At 43.0% G+C, this 22,954-nt stretch overlaps 1 pseudogene; it reads right to left on the minus strand.

The window, feature by feature from the left end:
- Nucleotides 1–383: 383 nt before the first annotated feature.
- The window catches only part of LOC114053596, a 78,837-nt pseudogene continuing 56,266 nt past the window's right edge, over nt 384–22,954 (minus strand).

Below are 22,954 nucleotides of genomic sequence, written 5' to 3' on the forward strand. Positions count from 1 at the left end.
ATGTGGCCTCGAGGCCTCAGGTTCCCCTTTCCTCATAGACCATTTTACAGATGAGGCAATAGAGACTCAGTTTTTCCTTCATTTTGACTTCCCCAAAGTAGGGAGCGTCAGGAGTGGGGATTTTTTTTTTCTGGGTCCTAGTCTGGCTTTGTTAGAAGGAAGGAGCTTGAGAATTGAGTGAGGCCGCAATGGTAGAGGAATGGGGCTGGAGAAGGATTCAGTGGGGCCAACTCTAGGAGTGGCAGGGGGGTTCTTCAGTGGTGAGGCAGAGGAGGAGAGGAATAGGGGAAAAAAGGGGAGGAGGAGGGGCAGGATGGGGTCTGGCCTCAAAGGAGAGGGGTATAAGGTGGAAAGCTAGCCAGAGAGGGCTAGGGAAGAGCTTCCTAGGAAGCAGGAATGTCCATCAGGGCCTATTTCAGTTGCTTGTGGATGACAGACATCACTACATTCCAGGAGCCCAAGTGGAAGAAGAAAGACAAAAACCCTTTGTAGAAGGTTTGGGGTCCCTCCTTCCAAAGCATGGTGAGCGCATGATGGCCAGCACTGGTATACTGGCCTGAGGCAGAGTCCACATATCTCATCCATGGGGGAGGCAATGATGGTGGTGCAGAAGCCAGCCCCAAAGGCTGATGTGAAGTGGCATGGGAGGTCACCAGTCATGAGGTGGGCCTTTGGGAGGGCGTCTTTGATGAGATCGTGGGTTACCAACTCAGCACAGTTGACAATAGCATTGTGGGCGACATTGGATGAAGTTCCTTTCCATAGGCCCCAAAGCCCCTCCTCTTGGGTGACAGTCTCAGAGGCATCCATGGTGCCCTGCTATCTCTGGCTGCCACCTTGAACAAGCCTGGTCCTGAAAACCATCACCACATCTGTGTGTTGGGCTCTGCTCACTGCCAATGCCCTTGTGGTGCAGCCTGCCAGGAGACAGCTCCCAATGCCTTCGTGCTCAGATCCCTTGGGGTAGAACTGCTTGAGAGAGTTGTAGAGGCCAAACTAAACCAGCTGCTAGGGCCTTCAGTCTTCACCATGGTCAGAAAGGTACCCATGACACTCCAATACTGGGCAGTGGCACATTTCCAACCCTCCTCTCTCAATCGTAGGATAATGGAAGCTCCTTGAGGTTAGGTACCATCTGATTTTTATCTTTGTAATCCCAGTGACTTATATGGGATCACAGGAACATGGCGGTACAGCCAGAAGTCAGACACAACTGAACAACAAATCCCCTGAATCCAATACTCTTTCCACTGTATTGAATTGAATTTCCTTTCCTTCACTGAACTGTAGTTTATCCTCCTCTATAAAAATGTCCTGGGGAGAGGAAAAGGTGAGAATGAGTGATCTCTAAATTCCCTTTTAGTTCAGATTCCTGCAAGCCTACAGGAAGAATGCCCCTGCTCCCTGAAGACTTAGTTAGCTGATACTCCCAGGGGCATCTGGAGAGCCAGAATTTTCGGACTCTCCATTTCCCTGACCCTGAGACATTCATTTCAGCCTCTGTGTGTCTCAGTTTGTCTCGGTATGAATGAAGATAAATATTTGCCTATGGAACCAGGAGGTGTTGTAAGGATTAATTTGGTTTGAGTTTAGGAAGGGCTTTGAAGATGAAAGGATGGGGCCAGCCCCTGAGTATACTTCTAACTTGTCTTATTTTAATGAGCTAGGTAAATCAGTGAGGAAATTACGTTAGCCCTGGTATGCTTCTCAAGACCTCGTTCATTCATTACCAGGGCTCTCCTTCCTTACTTACTGATAGAGGGAGCTCCCGGAGAGCAAGCTGATGTTTTCTTTCTTTCTTTCTTTCTTTTTTTTTTTTTGAGGGGGGAGGGGAGTATCTTTCATAGAGTCTCTAACACAAGGCCTTATACATGAAAGGCACACTGCAAATGTTTGTTGAATGAATAAATGAACTATGAGGTGTGATCTGAATCAGGAGGAGGGTGATTCTTTTGAGATGTTGACCTTTGGGTGGTCCATACTTAGAGGGATATCTAAGGAAGGGAGGTCCTTAGAAAAAAATAATAAAAGTAAGGCAGGGAAAGAGCATGTGACCTAGGAACCGGGTGAGTCCCAGCTCCAGCTCCATGCTCTTGCTTGGGTAATTCACACATTCTCATATGAAAAATGAGAATAATATTACCATTCCGTTATCTGTATCCAAGATAATGCAAGGGTAATATTACCTGGTGTTGTGAGGAAAGGACTTTGTAAACCTTAAAGTGCTTCAGAAATATGAATTATAATTATTTTTAATTAAAATTTTTAAAAATTATCAAGCATTTATTTTTTTTCTTCCTCCTACCTTTCTCTGACCCCACTGGAAAAAAAAAAAGAAAAACAAGACCCTTGTAATAAATATGCACAGTCAGCCATTCAAAAAGCATTTATTAAGCACCTATTATATGTCAGGCACTGAGCTACATGCTAGAGATACAAAGAAAGGTAAAAGACAGTCCCTGGCCCTGTGGAGCTCACTCCAGTTGGGGAGATAACATGCAAACAACCATGTACAACTAAGATCTATATAGGATAAACTAGAGATAATCAACAGAGAGAAAGCACTAAAATTGAGAAGAACCAGCATTGTCAAGCAAAATAAATTCCCATACTGGTCATGTCCAAAAAAGTATGTCTTGTTCTTCATATTAATTTATCACTTCTCGGTCAGGAGATGGGCAGCATTAATCATCAGTCTTCTGCAATCATGGTCGGTCATTGTGTCGATCAAATTTCTCAAGCCCAAATTGTTTATTTTTATACCATTATCGATGTATAAATTGTTCTCACTTCACCACTCACATCACTTTTCATCAGTTCAAACAAGTCTTCCCAGGTTTCTCTGAAACCATCACCTTCATCATTTCTTACAGCACAATAGTATTCTATTACATTCATTTACCATAACTTGTTCAATCAGTCACCAATTGATGGATGTACTCTTAGTTTCCAATTCTTTGCCACTACAATAAGATTAGCAACAAATATTTTTGTACCTGTAAAACCTTTTCTTCATTGTTTGATCTCTTTGAGGTATAGTATACTAGTGGTATAGGTGGGTCAAAGGGCAATAATATATTAAGAAGACCTTGGCCAGAAATATCAGTTCACTCCATCATTACAGCTTAATTCCAGGATCTTGAAGGGCTTTTCAGATTTCCACACATTTAATTATTAAAATTGTCACCTTATTTAATTTATATGCAGAGTACATCATGTGAAATGCCAGGCTGGATGATTCGAAAACTGGAATGAAGGTTGCCCAGAGAAATATCAACACTCTCAAATATGTAGACGATACCGCTCTGATGGCAGAAAGTAAAGAGGGATTCAGAAGCCTCTTGATAAGGGTGAAAGAAGAAAATATAAACAAGCTTCAAGCTTAACATTAAAAAAACGAAGATCTTGGCAACAGGTCCCATCACATCCTGGCAAATAGAGGGAAAAGAAATGGAAGCAGTGTCAGATTTTTATATTCTTGGGCTCAAAGATCACTGCAGATGGCAACTGTACTTATTAAATTAAAAAATGCTTGCTCTTTGGAAGGAAAGTTATGGCAACACTGGACAGTATACTAAAAAAAAAAAAAAAAAAGCTGAGACATCACCTTGCCAGCAAAGGTCCACATAGTCAAAGCTATGGTTTTTCCAGTAGCCATGTCTGGCTGGGAGAGCTGGACTATAAGGAAAGCTGAGTGCTACAGAATCAACACTTTTAACTGTGGTGCTAGAGGAGACTTTTCAGAGTCCCTTGGAGAGCAAGGAGATAAAATCAGTCATAATTAAAGAAATGCATTCAGGCTATTCACTGGAAGGTCAAATACTGAAGCTGCAAATGAAATATTTTGGCCACATAAGTGAAAAAATGAGACTTATTGGAAAAGACCCTAAAGCTAGGAAGGATTGAAAGCAAAAGTAAAAGGAAATGGCAGAGGATGAGATGAATAGGTAGTGTCATAGAAACAACAAACTTGGACAGACAGACAGAGAGAGTGGAGGATAGAAGGGCCTGGTGTGCTGTCATCCATGGGGTCATGAAGAGTTGGATAGGACTGAACAATAACAATAGTAGTGGTATAAATTCATTCTATCACTATAGCTTAATTTCAGGGTCTTAAAGGACTTTTCAGATTTCTACACATTTAACTATTAAAATGTAAATACCTCATGAAGTATTCATTCTGATCAGATATACTTCCATCTACAGAGTTGACTACTGGCTGAGAGCAAGACCTTGAGAGAATGGGACCTCACCTTTCATCCTTTGGATGATGGCTAGAGTTCAGGAGGCAAGAGAAAAGCATAGCCACCTACTGGAAGCAGAGTTCTGATGCTATACTCCGTTACTTGTTTGTTCTTGTTGTATCATTTCAGTCATGTCTGACTCTTTGTGACCCCATATGGGGTCTTCTTGGCAAAGATACTGAAGTGGTTTGCCGTTTCCTTCTCCAGTTCATTTTTCAGATGAGGAAACTGAGACAAACAGAGCTAAGTGACTTGCCCAGGGTCACACAGTTAGTAAGTGTCAGAGGCCAGATTTGAACTCAGGAAAATGAGTCTTCCTGATTCCAGGCTGAGAGTTCTATCCACGTTGCCACCGAGCTGCCCACAAGGTACACTCTGCTGCATCACAATTCAGATAAATTCAACGAACATTAATGAAGTGTTTACTGTGTACCAGGCACTGTGCCTGGAGATATAAAATAATCTCCCTCAAAAACAATCCACCTCCCTTTCAAAAAGAGACAGCTCATGCCCTCGAAGAGTTTATGTGCCACTATAAATCTGCCTAGGGTCAGCCCTGGGGGGACACTTGCTAAGTTGTAATGAAATCATATAGAGAGTCTGGCCCATCCAGGGTCTGAGCTGCACAAAAGGCTTTTTATAAACCAGACTTCACAAATGGGATGGGTAGGTAAACTGAGGCCCAGCACAGGGGATGACATCATGCCCTCCACATTATGACCTCATTCACCCCAGCTGTGACCCAGGAGGAAGCTAGTTACAAGAATGAAAGGGGGAAGCCTCTGGTTGGAAAAGGAATATCATCAGTCCTGGCCGCTGGTCCTAGAAGGGGAAATAGATTTCTGTTTAAATATTATGTTAGTTTGAAAGGTCTGACGCATGTGAAAGTCCCCATTTAAAAGCAGTTGACTCGACAGTGAAATTGGTCAGTGTTTACACACCCACATGTTGACTCCAATATTGAAAAACCAACTTCCTGGTATATCCTGATCCAAATCACCTGGGAGTAGACGCTTAAAGGGCACAATCCATTGGGCTGTGAGCAGCGGTGCCTGGCCAAGAAAAATCCCCAGTCTGTTTATGAAAAAGCAAGCGGATCCTGGAGATGAAAGTCTGAGTCAGCATGAGGAGCAAGTTCTCCAGGAGAGAAGGGATGAAGGGATGAATTCACAAGCAGCCCTAACCTAGGACCACTTCTCTGAACCCCTCCTAGTCAACGACATTTGAGACCCTGATTCCCTCCTTAAGACAGAAATAAAGAGACATGGAGAAAAAAAACAAAAAACAGACAAGATAGGGACAAGAGAGAGACAGAGATAAAGAGAGAGACAGGGACAGAAACAAAGAGAGACAGGGATAGAGACAGAGACAAAGAGAGACAGAAACATAAAGAGATAGAAAAAACAGAGACACAAAAAGACAGAGAGACTGAAACAGAGAGCCAGGCTCTTTTTACTCAGTCACAAAGACAAGAAAGTCCAGGGACTTATAGAGCGCCAGGCCTGGAATCAGGAAGATTTATCTTCCTGAGTTCAAATCTGGCTCAGACATTTACTAGCAGTGTGACCCTGGGCAAGTCGCTTAACCCTTTTGCCTCAGTTTCTTCATCCATCAAATGAGCTGGAGAAGAAAATGGCAAACCACTTCCAGTATCTCTGGCAAGAAAATCCCAAATGGGATCACAAAGAGTCAGACAGGACTGAAACAACTGAACAATTAAGTGCCATATTAATGCTAGCAATAATAATAATCATTATTATTATTATTATCTTCAGCTCATTCAAAGGTAGCAATACTTGACTCTTTAGTGTAGAGGTGTAGTTTATATGGATTTTATTTAGTTTCTTTGCTCAGCTCCCTTCCACTTTTCTACTGCGTTTTAATGGACCTCAGTCATGTGAGTATGGCATAGAGGAGTTATTCATACAGTCATGGTTTAACTGTATATATTCTTATTCGACCCCAGAGAGGTAATAGGAATAAAAGCAAGCACAGTTAAACAACTATAACATAGACTGCATGGGCATAGCTCTTCCCAAACCGAGGTAGCTCTTAACCAATCTATTTTGTTGCTGTTAAGTCACGTCTGACTCTTTGTGACCCCATTTGGGGTTTTCTTGGCAAAGATGCTGGAGTGCTCTGCCATTTTTTGTATCCTCAATTCTAAGGTACACTGCCCAGCACATAGCAAGGGCTTAACGAAAGCTTATGGCTGGATGGATAGATTGGTTGATTGATTGTACCACACGCAATCTGTCTTATCTTCCTGCCCTCAAGGAGTTTATATTCTAGAGGTGGTGTTGAAATGTACATAGATAAGTGTAATATAAGATATGATGCAATGGGGACAAAAGAGAGATCCACCCAATAATAAATGCTTATTCCCTTGCTGAACACTAGCACCCTACTTGGTATTTCTCCTGCTCTCTGGCTAGCATATTTTTACATTCTGCTCCCCTAATCTCTGTAATTTACAATCCTCTCTTGCCCTTCTCCACTGAACTAACTCCCTGTATGTTTATCTCCATTGGCCTTAGGTCTACCCATTTCTGGTCCTTGTTCTTTTCCTCCTTCTCCTTCCATTCTGCTCTCTGAAAAAACATGTGTTTGACAAATTCTTCTTCATCCTAGAACTCTTCCCTTTTACTCTTTTCATCTTCTGGTGCTGTCAGAAAACTGGCTTTTGCCTGAAGTCATCTCATCCTTGTCACCCTCTCCAGCAAAGATCCTCTCCTTCCGCCATCTTCTAGCCTGCCCACCACCACCACCACACATACATCCTAGGCTAGGAGGAAGAGTTAACATGGCATTTACTCCTTAATACCACTTCCTGTGGTTAGCACAGCACCTGAGACTTTGTAAGTGCTTAATAAATGTCTATTGATTGATTGGTTGATTAACTTCCAGAACCTCCCTCTGCCACCATCCCTCATCATCCTCTCTTCCTTTGAAGTTAATTCCATCTGTTGATCTCATTCCATCCACATCCTTGTTGCTATCATCTGTCAGTTCCCCCGCCACTCCCCCACATACTCCTTTCTCAATGAGTTATGGTCTTTCTCTCCATCCCAACCTGTGACCTCATCCTTGGTGATTTAGTGTTCATACTGATGACCCATAAACAGCATAATCTCCCAGTTCTACCATCTCCTTAATTCTTATGACTTCCATCTTCATTCGATCTCATCTACTACAGAAGTGGTCATACCTTAGATCTCAATATCACACAAAACTATACCATCTCATGTCCTTTAACTCTGGAATTTCCCTCTTTGATTACAATCCTTTGTCTTTCCACCTGTTTCACTGCCTCACTCCTATTACTGAGGTGGAAAGGAATTCAAGATGGGTATCTGGCCCATTGTCCTCAGTATAATTTTGAAGTACCCTCACCCTTCTATTTTGTACCTTTTACCCCCACCTCACCCCTACCCCTGTACTGGTGTGGCTCAATGCTCATCTCTCTCTCTCTCCTATAAAGTGCCTAGTTCACCCTTGTTTGCCAGCCACCTTTCTAGAATTTGCTTTTAGGAAAGAACCTGAAATTCATTCACCCACAGGTCTAAATGACTGACAAACAGCTTAAAATAGTAACCCTCCAAAATGTATTTGCATTTAATAGGGATCAAAGCTTAAACTAGAGAGATTTCAGTCCACTGTCAACAAGATGAAGGCTTGGAATGGGAAGTCAACAAAGAAATGCCCTTGCCTAGGTAGTCTGCTTTGCCTTGGGCATCCTTCCAAGCACCCTGTCTCCAAAACCATCCCAGACAAACGGGTATCTCCTTAGTATCTTCTTGGAGGTGCCTACTCCTACAGATTTCACAACCTATCCTGCTACCTCCAGAAGTTCTTCCTTAGATCATATTTAAGTATCTCTTGTCACAACTGAAGGTCACTTCCTCTTGTTTTTCATTTGATAGAGACAGAGCAGAACAGAAATGCTCAGAGAACAACTGGGAGAAATGGGCAGAGATTGTGATAAAACTTGTAGAATATTAAACATATATCATATAACAGAACCATTTTAGTCCCCAACATGAGATACTGGCTGACAGAATCAAAATATGGGTTTTGATAGATCTGTTCACAGCTGCTCTGTATCCCAACCCCATCCCAGACTGTATTTTTAATTTACTATCTTAAACCAACACCAATCTGTCCTCTGGTTACATGCCACAATGGAAAGGACACTGAGTCAGGAGTTGGGGGACCTTGTTTTATTTTTTTTTTAATCCTGGCTCTGCTTTGCTGCTGTGTGGCACTTAATGCTTCTGGCCTCAGTTTTTTCATCTGTAAAGTGAGAGTTTGTGAACAAGATGATCTTTAAGGATCCTTCTGGATTCTGTGCCCTTCCTTGGTCATCTACTCTGCTATCTAGTAAGCACTTAGTAAGGGGTAACCAATCATAGCTCTAGAGTTGAAGCTCTAGACCTCAGACACCATCTAGTCCAATGCCCTTGAAGATGAGGAAACTGAGGCCCACGGAGGTTAAGTGACTTACCCAAGGTCACACACATACTGAACTTTAGGGACAGGATTTGAACCCAGGTTCTCCGACCCCAAAGCCAATGAACGCTCTTTCCACTGTATCAAATTCATTGCCAAAATAAATGTTGAGAAGAATGGTATTATGGTCCTTTTTTTCCAGCTGGGAAAACAGAGGCATGGAGAGGTCAAATAACTTGCCTAAGGCCACACAGTGAGCTAGGAACAAAACATAAAAGTACTGACTCCTTCTGCTCTCACCAATAAACACACTGGCTCCCGTGATGACGTCTTGGCCACCCTATGGATTCTGCCAGGAAAGTTGAGCTGTCAATTTGGGGGAGGAGGCCTAGGACTGAATAGACTCCAGATTTTTCATAGCTGTGGGGCTTGTAGGACGTGTGGGGCTGTGTAGGGGAAAACAGTGGAGGGGGGGAGGGAAGTGGGTAGGGTTTTTTTTTTCCATGTGAAGGAAACAGTGATGACTCAAAGACACACACACACACACACACACACACACACACACACACATACACACACTCCAGATCTTCTGAGCAAAAAGGGTCCATTTTTAGATAGGTGCTCTTTTGGACCGTAACCACAACCCAATGCCACAAGCTGGCATTTATCAACAGGAAACCCATCCCTGGTGATGGATCTCCTGACCACTCACTGTCATCTGGGGTCCAGAAAAGTGGTATTGGGTAAACCAGATTGAGATGTACTCAAGACCAAGTCAGTGACCTTCATACCTTCTAAGGAAGGTGGTTTTTTCCCCAATGGTCAGATCCTAGACCTCGGAGCCAGGACCTCAGATTTTCCTCTGACAGGGTCTGCCACTGTAAAGTCTAAAATAGCTCCAAGGTTCTCTGCTTGAGAGTGGTGGGGAGTTGGGGGAGAGGGAGAGGAAGCTGAGGAACTGGGCAATGGGAGGCACACAGGACAGCTTTGTCAGGGAGAGGAGGACTTCACAGAGTGTTCAAATTTGGAAAGGGACTACCGCAGCCATCTCGTCCATACCCAAAAGGAATTCCCACTGCAACAAACCCAACGAGTTGTCATCCAGCCTCGTTAAACTTGAAGGTGTCTTGAGGGGAAAGGTCCAATCCTCTCATCTGCCAGCTGAGTAGGTAAGTGATAGAGCAGACACAGCACTGGCCCTAGAGTCAGGAAGACCCGAATTCAAATCTAGCCTCAGATACTTATCAGCTGGGTGACCTTGGGCAAGTCACTTAGCCTCTGTTTGCCTCAGTTTTCTCATAAGGATTGCTGTGAGGCTCAAATGAGGTAATATTTATAAAGTGCTTATTAGAGTGTCTAGCACAGTATACATGCTATATAAATGTTAGCTATTATTATTATTATTATTACTGAGGAAACTGAGGCCTGGAGAAATCATGTGAATTAGCCAGGATCATAAAGCTAGTGTCAGACATGAGACTATAGTCCTGTTCTCCTGACCTCTAGCCTCGCCCAGTGTTCTCCACATCAATAAATGCCTATCTCCATTTAATTCTGTACGTAGCTTATTTGTACAAGGTTGTTTGCATGTTGTCTCTCTCGTTAGACTGTAAGCTCCTTGAGGGCAGAGACTGTCTTTTGCCTTTCTTTGTATCCCCAGCACTTAGCACAGTACCTGGCACATAGTATGGGCTTAATAGTTACTTGTTAACTTCAGGTTAAGTTTTAAATACCAAAAGTACATTCAAGAGGAGATATCCTGCAGACAACAGAAAATGAAGGCCAGAGAGATCGGAAATGGAGAGCTATATCTTCATGTGTATAGGGCTACAATTTAAGAGTTAGGAAGTAGCAAGGCAGGTAAGGTTGAGGGATAGAAACTGGGACATGAGTGATTTCCACTCTCATTTACATCCGCACTACCTTAAGCAGCAGGTTGGGGAAACAGTGAAGTGGGGGAGTGGGTTAGAGTTTCTGTTTATACATTGAGTCTCTCTACTTACTACAAATTTTGACGTCATGTTGACTTTTACCCCACAATATACCATATGCAGGAATCATCTATGCTAATACCAAGAGAGAAGCTGGGATTCCAAAAGATGTAGAGGTAGAAAGAGAAAGAAGAATGAGAATTCTCATTTTTAACAAGAAGGGCAGTTAACAAAAAGATGATAGTAAAATGGAGAAAAATGAGAAGATGACAACAACGAGAAAAAGCATTTTAGTGCCTACTATGTGCCAGGCAGTGTTCCAAGAACTAGGGATACAAAGAAAAGCAAAAGACAGCCCCTGCCCTCGAGGAGCTTACAGTCTAATGAGGGAGATTTATGCACAAAAAAGATACATAGAAGAGAAATCCTAGATAATCAACAAATAGAAGGGAAAGATGAAAGAATGAAGAGATGGAAGACAAGTAGAATGGGTGGGGTGGCCTTGAAGTGCAAAATTAGAGAATATCTGAAAGGAGTATTTGAAGAAGTAAGAAAAGTTAGAGGGATCTAAAGGAATGAGGACCAAGAAGAATCTATGGATTTGAGGGGGGTATCTGATTTCATTAGGGGGAGGTGGTTAAGGGATTCCTGGTGAGGAAACTCAATCACTGCAGGCTGATAAATTATTCTACAACTAGGAGTTTTAGGAAGTTGGTTTGGGGCACTGAAAGGTTACCTGTCTTGCCCTGGAGTCCTATAGTCAATATGTCAGAAGCTGGTGTCATGATATTAGGAGATACCTTGTTTTCCAGAGCTAAGGCCCAGTAAACAAGCTGTGCTCTGAGCTAGGACCATGTGGTCACATGGTCACTATCTGAGTGGGAAGGGCCAGAGTCCCTTCTCCCAGCTCCTCCCCAGACCCCCACTAGTTCTTACCTCATGTACCACCAGGAAAGAGAGAGCTCAATTTAGGCAGTTGGTGCCTTTTGTATACATGCAGTCTTCTGGCTCAGCAGCTGAACAAAAGTCTTTTTTTTTTTTCACTACATGATAAGAAGACAGGAAACAGTGACAATATTTGTGTGATGAACAAAAGTCTTCTAATTCTCTATAGAGCCAAACGATCAGATGACTCAAGAGTTAAGCCAGAATTTTGTGAGTCTACAAAAGGGGCAACCTGCCCTTCTCCCAGTCTCTTTCCTTTGTGGCTATAAGGATGGAAGAACCCCCCACCCCTTTCTCCCATCTGCCTATAAGCATATGGCTCCTTTTTTTTTTTTCTTAAGTGTTTGTTCTTTCTTGATCTTAGATGAGTATGTATTTTGAGGTGGAGGGCTGGGCATCTCCTGACTCCAAAGTTAGCTCTCCCTCTTCTATGTGACCCTGTAGAAGTCATAGGAATTAGAATCCCAATGCAGCCCCATGTCATCATGAACCTCCAGGGGCTGATTCCCCAAGCATTCAAGTAGGTTGGCACCAGGCCATGTCCCCTGTGCATGCTCCCAGGACCACACCCTCATAAGTCAGTTGCCTACTATGCTGATTACAATTCATATTCATATATCACTTTTTTACAAAGTACATTCCTCAAAACCACCTTGTAAGGTAGGTAGTATGAATACCATTATTCCCATTTTACAGATGAGAAAACTGAAAATCAGGGAACTAAAGTGATTTGCCAACAACAAGAACAACAGCAATAATAATAACAACTAGCATTTATATAGTACCTACTATGTGCTAGCACTGTGCTAAGTGCTTTGAAAATATTAACTCATTTGATTCTCACAACAACCCTGGGAGATAAGTGCTGTTATTATCCCCATTTTACAGTTGAGGAAATCAAGAAAAAGCAAGGTCACACAGCTATTAAGTGTCTGAGGCCACATCTGATCTTAGGTCTTCCTGACTCTAGATCCAGCACTCTAACCACTACACCACCTAGCTACCTCCTAATAACATAGCCAGAAAGTGCAAAAGTTGGAATTTGTGCCCAAGACTCTACTAACTTGAACTCCAGCTTTCTTTCTACTAGATCAGGCTACTTTTCTCTGTGACTCTAGAATGTCAGAAGTGGGTTTATCTCATATCCTACAACTTTGCTAAAGTTGTTCATTATTGCAAGTAGTTTTTAGTTGATTCCCTAGGATTCTCTAAGTATACCATCATATCATTTGCAAAGAGTGATAGTTTTGTCTCCTCATGGCCTGTTCTAATTCCTTCAATTTCTTTTTCTCCTCTCACTGCTATCACTAACATCTCTAGTACTATATTGAATAATAGTGGTGATAATGGACATCCTTGCTTTACCCCTGGTCTTATTGGGAAGGTTTCTAGCTTATCCCCATTACAGATAATGCTTGCTGATGGTTTTAGATGGATACTGCTTATCATTTTAAGGAATGCTCCATTTTTTTTAGAATGTCAGGAGCAGAAAGACCTTAAAAATCATTTAGTCTAATCACGGCAATTTCCAGAAAAGGAAACTATGGTCCTGAGAGTGAAAAAAACTTGTCAAAGATCAAAGAGAGTCAGAGTGAGAATGGAACCTGGATCTTCAGTTTTAGACTAAAGGTCTTTGCCTGCTTGAAATCTCTAAGGCTATTTTTGTCTATTATATTAGTGGTAGAAGTACTTCAGTGCTTGTGACAAACATTGTGAAAACGTATGTGGAAATATTGCTGCTGTTGTCCTTTATGGAAGACATTCTCCCTGGCCTTTCCTCCAAAATACATCACCCCAAGAGTGGATAAGTGCTTTTAAAGATATTTTGTTTTGTTTTGTTTTTTTCTTTTCATCCTCAGCACCTGGTAATCAGCAGGCACCTAATAAATGTTCTTTTAATGAATGGATGAATAAAACCAACTCTGGGAAAGGTGTTTAAGATATAACACTACCATACTAACCAGTTCTCTCAGTAATTACCCACATAGCCTTGAGTAAGTCATTTCCCCATTTGGGGGAATTTTTCATTTTCCTCTCTGTAAGATGAGAGGGGGAGGGTAAATGTTCACTAAGGTGCCTTTTTCTTAGAAGTCTAGGAATTGATAGCTGCTATATCGCCAGTTTAGTTTCAATAGTAATTCACAGAGACATCCACTCCTCTTCACAGTTACACTACAGCTATATGAAGGGTCAAGGGGACCGGGAGCAGAGGTTGCTATGGTGTGTTCTCAGGTGTATTGCTTATGGTGTAGACAATTTCAGGTTTCTTATGAGAAGACACCTGCCATCCTGGTAAAAGTGAACTGTTCTGATGTTTTCAAGATAAGATCCCTTCCTTTCCAAATGTTCAGAAAGGGAGAGAGAGGGTGGACAGTATGAATGAAGGGTGGACTCATGCAATACAAAGATCAGAAGACCTAGGCTCTAGTTATAACCCTGCCTCAGTTTCCTCATTGGTAAAAGGGAAAAATAAAACTTACCCTTCCCTGTTCTTCCTGCCTCTAAAGATTGTGCTAATGATCCAACTGGATAACTCTATATAAGTTGTGGTGCTGTTATTATTAAGGGTAACATTCATTGTTCCCTTTCCCAGATGGAAGCGCCAAAAAAGGGGGATGCCCCACAAGGGTAGATGAACTTGTGGTTCAAAGTGGGAAGTGATCATTATAATCATTCTGAAATTGGTGTGTGGCATTAGAGCAATTATGAACAAGGGGGTTTATTCCTTCTGGGAGCCAACTTTTAGGAAGGACATTGACACACTAAAGAGTGTGCAGAGGAGGGCTAAGGTTGGTGAGAGGACTGGAAATCATGTCATATGAGGATTGCTTGAAAGAACTGGAGATTTAATTTGAAGAAGTCTTAAATGAATGCTTGTTGAATTGAATGGGGAGGGGAGGAGGGACATAGTAATCTTCTGGTATTCAAATGGTTATCCAGTAGAAGAATAAGTGATTTTTTTCTCAAAATTGTAACTAGGATAGGGTAACTAGAGCTTTGCCCTAAGGGCACTGAAGTATAGAGGGTGCTAACAGCCTTCAGAAGCTTAGAAACAACTGAGCTTAGCACCCAGTTAAAAAAAATTGATTAAGGCAGGAAGCTACAAGAAGGTCGTTCTTTCTACATCTCCTGCCTGGCTCAGCCCTACCTGACTCTCTCCCATAGCAGCATACCCCCACACAGTAGCCTAATGATGTCCTAGGGTCTTCAGACACACCCAATTTCTCCCCAACAGTTTCGTGAGTCTCTTACCCCATGGGACCTTGTGTCAAAAGGTCTAATGGGGTCCAAGGTTTCTCTCCAAAATCTCCCCATTCCAATTTAATTTGACTTAAAAAGTTGATCTGAGGGCACCTTTTGTGTTGCTTGCTCCACGTACCAGATTTGTTCCATATGGTTCTGCTTAGCCTCAGGGGATAGAATCAAGAAGAAAAGATAGAAGGTACAGAGATGCAAATTTCAGTTCCATCTAAGGAAAAACTTCCTAACGATTACTACAATCCAAAAGTGGGACGCATTGTTTTGGGAAGTATTGAGTTCTCCCTGACCACTAGAAGTCTTTCAGTGGAGGCTGGATAATCTTTCATTGAGAATATTTTAGAGGCGATTCTGGCATTCCCTATTCTCTGGTCATTGCATCCTCACCAATCACCTTGCCCTCCTGAAGAAACTTCCACCCTGGAGCCTTCCTGTCCTGGGTCTTTCCCACACCACTAATTCAGGTAAGTCCCAAAGAGGTCATCTTCTCACCAATTGCCTTGTTGCCTTTAGACTGTACCCTTTCATTCCTCCCAATCCCACGATGAAATCAACTCCGCCATTGTTCCTGAATGGGGTGTGCCAATCTACTCCCCCACACTCCATTAAACATCCCTGAAATTTTCTGTTGTTGTTTGTCCTTTCTTTTCAAAGAGGGTCAATGGCATCATGGATGGTGTCTTGACGTGCCTCACTATCTCTTCCAATTCTGGACCCAAGTGCTCCATCCACCCTGGCCACCACTCTCATTTTGTGTGTTGTCTCTCTCACTAGAATGTAAGCTCTTTGAGGGCAGGAACTTTGCTTTTACATTTTGAATCCTCAGTGTTGAGCATGGTGCTTGGCACATAGTAAGTGCTTAGAAGTATGAGCTAGACTGAATGACCTCATAAGTGCCTTCTAATTCTGAGATTCTGGATATTTCTCAAGGGCAGCTGTTTGTGGTAAATGTGGAAAGCAAAGAGCCTGGCAGAATCCCCATCCCAGGAACTTATAGCTTGAAGAGACCAGACAGCAGCACATAAACAGGATACCAACATGGGGGAAGAAGGGCAGAACACTCAAGGCAGTGGTCAAGGACAACAGGGGGCAAAAACTCAGGAGGGATTCAGGACACAACTGCAGGAGGCCAAGACAACTGGCTGGTTGATTGGGTCAGTCTAGTCAAACACACTGGTTAAGTCGATGGAAAAACAAAACAAAACAAAACAACAAACCATCCAGGTCTGTTATTTGGTAGCTTGGCACCAAGTAGAACCAAAGAAAACCCTAGAACTCTACCCCTTTTGTCCCTCCCTTTTAACGAACTGGCTGTTTTTGTTTTTCACTTTTCAAATTATTGTGTTGATATCATGTGGACACAACCTGAGTCAGCTTGGTTCAGTTCCCAGTCTTTGGTCTTCATTCTTCCCTTTGCAATTGGAAAGAACCCTGGCATTCGCTTTCCAAGTATGGTGGGGCAGGGGAGACTCCTCTCCCTCTTCTTCCATCTTTTCCCCGGAATCAGCTCCATACTGCCAGGAAGAAGACTCTTCCTAGGAGGGAGCAGTCGAGTCTTGCCGGAGGACATGAGGGGCACAGTAATGCAACCTCCATCAACCCATCCACAAGAATGTATTAATTTATTGAGGGTCTGCTCTACACAAGAAACATAAAGCAAATCCTCTACCTTCAAGGACCAGGTTGGACAAGCAAGACCAGCACACTCAAGGCAAGGAGGGTGTGGTATGGACTCATTATGCCGTGGAAAGTCTGAAAAGTGTGGGTTGTAAAGGCCTCATGAAGGAGGCATCTGGGGAGATGGAAAGGTCACAAGGTTCGGTGTCGGGGGCTCAATTCCCAGTCCTGACATTTAGCTGATGCATGACCTTGAGCAAATTACTTATCTCTAGAGTGGGAAGGGACCCCAGAGGCCAGTCACTCCTAAACCCCCTCATTTAATGAATGAGTTACTTACTGGGCCTCCTTGGTGTCCCGTGACAAGCGACCTACTTCACAGGGTCATTTAAGTTCTAAAAATCACTCTCCTTGAAAGTGCTTTGGGAGGGTGACTTATGATTAACATCAAACTGGATCTTAGGGAAGCTCTCCATATGGATGAGGTGAAGGCATTCCTTGTAGGGGACAGAGCCGAGGGTTAGAGTGAGCGTGACTCGTGCAGGGGTCAGATTTCCCTCAGGGGAACCAGGCTGGCCGAAGCAAAGGGAGGTGTAGGAGGTCAATGGCCTGGGTTGATAATGCGTGCCTTGAGGGTGGACTTGGAACTTGATTCAATAAGCAATGGGAATTCATTGGAGGTTTCAAAACGAATTCAGAGAACAGCCAGTTCTCCACCCTCTTACCTTGGCCGTTAACTAGAACACTTCAGAATGTGTGATCCTGAGGCTGTGTGTGTGTGTGTGTGTGTGTGTGTGTGTGTGTGTGTGTGTGTGTGTGCGTGTGTGTGTGTGTGTGCGTGTGTGTGTGTGTGTGTGCGTGTGTGCGCGCGCGCGCGCGCGCGGAGGGCAAGCACTCTGCGCAGGAGCAGAAAGCAATTCTCCCTTCCTTACTCCTTCAACCCAGCGGAAAGAACACTAGCCCCAGAATCAGAGGACCTGGGTTCAAAATTTGCCTTTGATGCTTACTGTCTTGGACAAGTCCCTTCCCTTTCCCAGGGCCTTTTGCTACTGCTCAGTTGTATCTGACTCTTTGTGACTCCGTTTGGGGTTTTCTTGGCAAAGATCCTGGAGTGGTTTGCCATTTCTTTCTCCAGCTCATTTTACAGATGAGGAAACTGAGGCAAACAGGGTTAAGTGACTTGCCCAGGGACACACAGTTAGGAAGTGTCTGAGGCTGGACTTGAACTCAGGAAGATGAGTCTTCCCGACTTCAGTTCCGACACTCTGTCCACTATGGCGCTACCTAGCTGCCCTCCCCAAGGCCTTAGTCTAGTCCTAAACCCCCTCATTCACCAAATGAGGGGTTTAAGAACTCCAAGAGCCCTTCCTGTTCTAAAGCCATGACCCTGTTTGTGCTAATGTGGTGAGGAAACATTGCCCCAGGCAGCCCCCGTATAGAAGGTTCCACAATTTCTCCTCTTCCACTGCTCTCTGGTATATTTCTACTACCCTCCCCACCTCCAGGGCATCAGGAGTTTCCTCCAACAAGACCATGCCCTTAACTTGGCCTAGTCTTCAAGGTCCGCTCTGTTGGCCTTGCCACAAATGTCTCTTGCAGTAGCCCTCCCTCCTGCCTCCCCATCCCCACCCCTTACTGTCTTGGCTGTAGGAGATCCCTTGAGCATTCTACCGTTTATAAAGAGCAAAAGTTATTTTACTGCAGTGTGTGGAAGTTTGGGGGTACAAACTATATTCAGATGTGTAATTATAAGTCCAGGCTTATTACTCATTTTAGCTTGGCACAGGTTACCATATACACCAGGCTTTTGCAACTATCTCGAGCCCCACTGTCAAGTTCACCCTTCCTAAGCTCTTACGATTCTTCTGCCTGGTAAGGAAGTAAGGCCCTTTTAAATGTCTGGGGCCCAAGTGTAAGCTTTGGGTCCAGGTCAAAAGGTACTGACTTCGAGGACACTTGAACCCGAGTTCAGCGACTTCTGTTCATTTGGTTCACAGGATTTCCTTGAAGCAAAATCTCCCTTTCCTATCACAGAATCCAGGAAAAAATGGTTGAGAACTTCTTGAACACAGAGAAATAGCTGCTATTATTCTCGGGGTTCTAGGGGTAAATCTGTAGGTGGCTGGGTTTCAGTACTGTCACTTCCAAACCCCCACCAGCATGCTCCCTGTAAACATCAATTAGCTTTTAGAAAAGGGATTTACTGAGGATTTTTGTTATGGACCGTTATACAAAAATATTTCTCCGAAACCAGGGGTACATGATCCCTTTGCACACACAAGGTCCCTGGAAAGACTGGGCTCAAACTTGACGCATAATGCCAGTGAGGCATGCGTGTAGACAAGACACATAGCAGAGGGGTATTTCTCAACTCCTGGCCCTGGAAATCCATTTTTCCCTTTGTGGAGTCCTCACCAAGTTCCCCATGGGAATCTCTCTCTGCTGGTCTCTGAAGATCAGGGCCTCAGGGCAGCTAGGTGGCACAGTGGTTAGAGCACTGGCCCTGAAGTCAAGAGGACCTGAATTCAAATCCAGCCTCAGACCAAACACTTGACACTTACTAACTGTGTGACCTTAGGCAAGTCACTTAACCCCAATTGCCTAAAAAAAAATGAAATAAAAATTTTTAAAAAATGAAGATCAGGGCCTTTACGGAATCTATAGTTGGCATTTCTCTCCAACAGGAGGGGTCAAGCTCTTGGAAGCTACTGCCATTCTCTGGTGACTGTCTCTCTTCTTCTACTGTAGCTGCTTCTACCACCATTGGCCACTACCTCTCTGAGGGCTACTTCTACTGCCAATGGGATCTCTGAGGGGACCTCTGGATCTCCTAAACTCACCAGCTCACTGCCTGGACACATCCACCTCAAAATATACACTCACCTAAGATCAAGAAAGAATAAACACATAAGAAAAAAAAAAGAAGCAGCCATGTGCTTATAGCCAGGTGGGAGTAAGGGGGGGGGGGTCCTCCATCCTTATAGCCACAAAGGAAAGAGAGTGGGAGAAGGGCAGGTTGCCCCTTTTGCAGGCTCACAAAGTTCTAGCTTAGCAACTCCTGAGTCAGCAGTTCTTCTGGAGAATTAGAAGACTTTTGATCATCACACCCCTGGGTCATCTTGACCAGAAACCAGCCTGAGCTGAAATCAAGTGGAGAAATATCTGTGCCTGCTTCAAGGACTGGCCCTCTATGTGCCAGTTCACCCTTTCCCCAAAAAACATGAAAATAATAATAACACCTTCCTCACATGATCAATGTTAGGATCAAATGAGATAATACAAACCCTAAAGCACTATATTAAATGCAAGTTATCATCATCATCATCGATCGGTGAAAAAAATCTGAAGTTTCCTGGATTTTAATTAATGTGTAAGGTTCCTTCCATATTCGAGGTAGTCATTTTTGTATACTTTTGTATACAGGAGAATATATTGCTAGTAACTCCTCGTTGTTGAAAAAGGGGTGTAGGGGTCCAGGTGGAAGTGTTAAAGGTTAGGGTCAGTCGACAGTTCCAAAGCTGTACTGCCCCTTACCCCCAAAGCAGCCCCCAGGCAGGCACCCTGAGCTTGGAATTGTGCCTAAGTGACTCCGGTTCTTTCCTTTTCCCCCTGCTTCCTTCCTGGGGAACGGCCAGCACTCCAGAGCTTGACAATGTTCTCTTCAGGTGAAGGAGGGTAAATATAGAAGGGAACGCAGCCAGCAGCCGGAGCCATAGATCCTCCCCAGGCTGCCTGCCGTCAGAAAGAGTCAGCCCTTCCCTCTTTGGAAAATCCCAGAGTGGTTTCCTTGGCACTGGGTGGACATTTGCTTTCCTCGAGATTAAGGATTCCATTCTATGAGATGGGGTCTCACTCCCTCAGGAGCTGAGACCAAACTGACCTGCCCTGGTGACTCACAGCTTCATTCTCAGGAAACTCCAGGGGCTGAAAGCTGGCGCCAGTATAAGACCATCCTGGTCATCCCTAAGCTCCCTGACTTGGATGGAGAAGAGCCAGCCTCACACACAGGATGGCTGTTTTACTATGGGCCCTGCCTGGGCCTCATAGCCTCAAAAGGAGGCCTGGACATATGGGGTGGAGCTGGCACCTAGGAGAAATATGGCGACTTGATTGTATAATTCATATTATGTCCTAAGATATAGCTGGTTGTGTGTATTTGATCACTCAATAAACATTTCCCAAGTTCCTACTGTGTGTAAGAAAGGCTTTGACACTGTGGCAGGCACTGGAGAAATTATAAAAACACATAAAACATAGTTCTGGCTTTGAAGGGTCTTCTAGTTTAGAGGGAGTTATCCACATAGAATTGTGGTACAAAAACTCCTGCTTATCTAAAATAGGTAAGATTTTGGTTAAGCGACTATTCTTCAGAAAGTTACCACACATGCCATGCACGCATCACCTATTCTTGAAGAAAATTAGAATACAGTTAGAAGAGTGGCTGATGGCTGTAGGATCTGAACAAATCTCTTCTCTCATAGAATAAGAATATAGATATCTGTGCTGTGTTTAGAGCAGTGGTATCAAATAGAAATGGGTCCCTACAGACTGCATATTAACCTAGAAAACCACAAATTAACATAATAGTAGTAGTAGTAGTAGTAGTAGTAGCAGCAGCAGCAATAGCAGTAGTAGTAGTAGTAGTAGTAGCTACTGCTTATTAGTAGTAGCTACTGCTTATATAGCACTTGCTATGTGCCAGGCACTATGCTAAGTGCTTTAAAATTATCATCTCATTTGATCCTCACAACAACTTTTCAAGGTAGGTGCTATTATTATCCCTATTTTATATATGAGAAACAAGGGGTAGCTAGGTGATACATACACACACACACACACACACACACAGACACGTGGGCAGCTAGGTGGCACAGTGGATAGAGTGCCTGGCCTGGAGTCAGGAAGACTCATCTTTCTAGATCAAATCCAGTCTGAAACACTTATTAGCTGTGTGACCCTGGGCAAGTCACTTAACCCTGTTTGCCTCAGTGTCCTCATCTAGAAAATGAGTTGGAAAAGAAAATGGCAAACCACTCCAGTATCTTTGGTAAGAAAACCTCAGATAGGGTCACAAAGAGTCTGAAACGACTCAACAACGAAAAAAATATTGTATGTATGGTAATCCCTCTAATAGAACGTAAACTCTTTGAGGGCAGGGACTCTCTCACTTTCGTCTTTGAATCTCCAGTACCTAGCACAGTGCCTGGCATGTAGTAGGTGCTTAATAAATACTGGCTGATTAGAACCTATGTTCCCAATCTGGGATACATATATTTCCAGAGGTCAAGAGAAGCTTTCACAGGGGTATGGGTAATATTTAATAAATAGTTATAGTATTATCCTATTGTAATATTTCCACAAGAGTAATGTTAGTGGGAAAAAAAATGTGGCTTGCAGAGAAAACAGTGAAGAGTCTGGGACAGAGTTAGAAAAGGAAATAACATTAGGATAGGTTCAGTGCATCTGAAAAATTTGAAAGAGGTAGCTTAAGGAACAATTCCTAGTGACTAAAACCAGATGAATGAATTTGGGTATGAAATCCTTTTCGTACTGAGTGAGAAAAAAGCAGCAAAAACAATCCCGTGAAAGATGAGGCAATTGATCTTTGCAATAACCAGAAACTTTGAATCAATGAGGTTACGACATTTTTGGTGCACCCTTAGAGAAACTTACCCTTTTATTATTAAATGTGCTTATGAGGCTTTAATTCCATTTATAACAACTTATTTCTGTGTGTCGGGGTTCTCAGTCCTGTTCTCAATCAAACTGAAAGCAAGAAACAAAGCGAGGCTGAACATGATATGTGGCTAATCTCTCTCAAAAACTCTACTGAGAATAAAACTGTTGGTTGACAAAAAACAGAATCAAGGGTCTCACTAATTTATTTGACTGCGTTCTAATAAATATTTAACAACTTTATGATACTAAAACGTTTTGTACTGAATCAAGTTTTCTTTGTGAAAAACTGATCTATTTTATTTCTTACATACATATGCCTGGTAACCTCTAGAGTTTGTTTCCTTTCAGATTCAACAGAGGATACAGGAATGTTTACTGAAAGTTAGAAGCAAAGGTTGGGAAGCCCCAGACTAGAGGTAGAAAGAATTTTGGAGACCAATCCACCTAATCTGTTCATGTTATAGCACTTAGCATGGTGCCTGGCACATAGTAGGTGTCTAAAAAAAAATGTTCATTGATTGATTGTTACAGAGAAAGAAACTCTGGCCTTTTCTTTGATTTCCCTGAAATTATCCTAGGTCAGAATTTTTACAGAATTTACAGAACATTGTTTTCAGAATTGCAAATTCTATAAAATTTGGATTCAGTCAGAAGGCTGTACTTAAGGATCTAGAAAGCCACATGGTTCCCCACTCTGTCCTAGGTCATCACCTGTGTTTTCATTTCACTTTCCTCCCCAGTTTCTACCTTATACTTAATCAGTTCAACACAAACCTGTCCCCTCCTCTCAATTCTTATTCTCTTGTCCTATTAACACTCATACTTGCCAAA

The sequence above is a fragment of the Vombatus ursinus genome, unplaced genomic scaffold, assembly GCF_900497805.2.
Source record: "Vombatus ursinus unplaced genomic scaffold, bare-nosed wombat genome assembly UNPS02014811.1, whole genome shotgun sequence".
In the NCBI taxonomy this organism is placed as follows: domain Eukaryota; kingdom Metazoa; phylum Chordata; class Mammalia; order Diprotodontia; family Vombatidae; genus Vombatus; species Vombatus ursinus.